This window comes from Manacus vitellinus, unplaced genomic scaffold (assembly GCF_001715985.3).
Source record: "Manacus vitellinus isolate BGI_N305 unplaced genomic scaffold, ASM171598v3 scaffold_77_pilon, whole genome shotgun sequence".
Classification (NCBI taxonomy): Eukaryota; Metazoa; Chordata; class Aves; order Passeriformes; family Pipridae; genus Manacus; species Manacus vitellinus.
Window position 1 is genome coordinate 1,948,032 of NW_021940802.1, and position 1,530 is coordinate 1,949,561.

The following is a 1,530-nucleotide window of genomic DNA, read 5'->3' on the forward strand; positions in this document are numbered from 1 at the left end:
AGGAGGTAGCAGATTCTTAATGCAGACTGTTGGTATATTAACCTCACGTTTTTGCTGCTGAAAGGACTCTCTGGTCTGACTTCTGCAAGAGGTGTTTTGACAACAAAACAGTGCAGCTATGATTAGCCTGATAAAAGGGAGCCAGAGCTGGAGTATTGATGGTATGTGCATCTAGGATCTAGTTACAAAATGGGCTTTTAACCACATTTTCCCTTGTGAATTCATGTTATCAGAGGCCATCTGAAAAAAAAAAAAGACAGACAACCTTTCTTTTTCATTTTAGGTGGGTATGTTTCTTGTATTTCTTTATGCTTATGAAAAATGAGACATTAATAACCTTGAGTAGAACCACACACTGAGCAGACTGTGCAAACTTCCTTACTCAGCTTCAGTAACCCCTGCTGAGACCAGGAGCAGCAGTGACCCTCTTTAACTACTGGATCCAGTTGTGGTTTTGTGAGGGAGCCCAGCAATCCTGAAGGATTGTATCAAGACCGACAGACTTTTCAAGCTTCTTTTTTTTTTGCATCTAATTTATTTTGAGAATACATTTTCAGAGCTGATTAGCTGGTGTACTAAATCACTGCACTGCCTAACCCCAAAAAGCAACCCTGACTAACAATTAACAATAGAAACACCATTGTGGCAACAAGTGATGGATGGCTCCAGGGTGTAGCTTGGGCCTAGGCTTTGTTCAGAAGAAAGTTGCTGCTGCTAAATAAAGACATGGGTAGTAAAAGGTGAGAGCAAAGAGATCATATCTGGAATAAAACTATTTGCTCTGCTTGGGGATATGTTTCCTCATAGCAACGAGCATCTCAGGAGAGGCAGGGGAGAGCCATGGCTCAGATCACCAGTCTGGCACCACAGAGTCATGGAATGGTTTGGGTTGGAAGGGACCTTAAAGCTCATCCAATTCCACCCCTGCCATGGGCAGGGACACCTCCCACTAGCCCAGGGTGCTCCAAGCCCTGTCCAACCTGGCCTTGGAAAATTCCAGGGATGGGGCAGCCACAGCTGCTCTGGGCAACCTGTGCCAGGGCCTCCCCACCCTGAGAGGGAAGAATTTTCCCATCTCACTCTGCCCTCCTTCAGCTTAAGGCCATTCCCCCTTGTCCTATCACTCCACACCCTTGTGAAAAATCCCGCTCCAGCCTCCTTGTAGGCCCCTTTAGGCACTGGCAGGACCAGTAGAACCAAACCTCCCTCTGCCATAGCCTGGAACAAAACAGGCTCTCAAGGTTCCTTCTCTTGGGCTGTGGGTGAAGCACAGTGGAGAGGTCACTGTTTTCTCCCAGGTTGTACATTTAAGACTTGTACGTAGGGCCTGTGATTTCAGGCCTGCAGAGCCCCTCTGCCCTGTGCCCTGGCAGCCAGGAGGGACATCCCTGTCCTGGGGCATCAGGGAGGGGATTGTCCCACTCTGCTCTGCCCTGGGGTGGCTTCACCTCAACATTGGGGCAGTTTGGGGGGACACAATGGAAGGAAGGGATTGAGCCATCAGAGAGTGTCCAAAGGAGGGAACAGAGA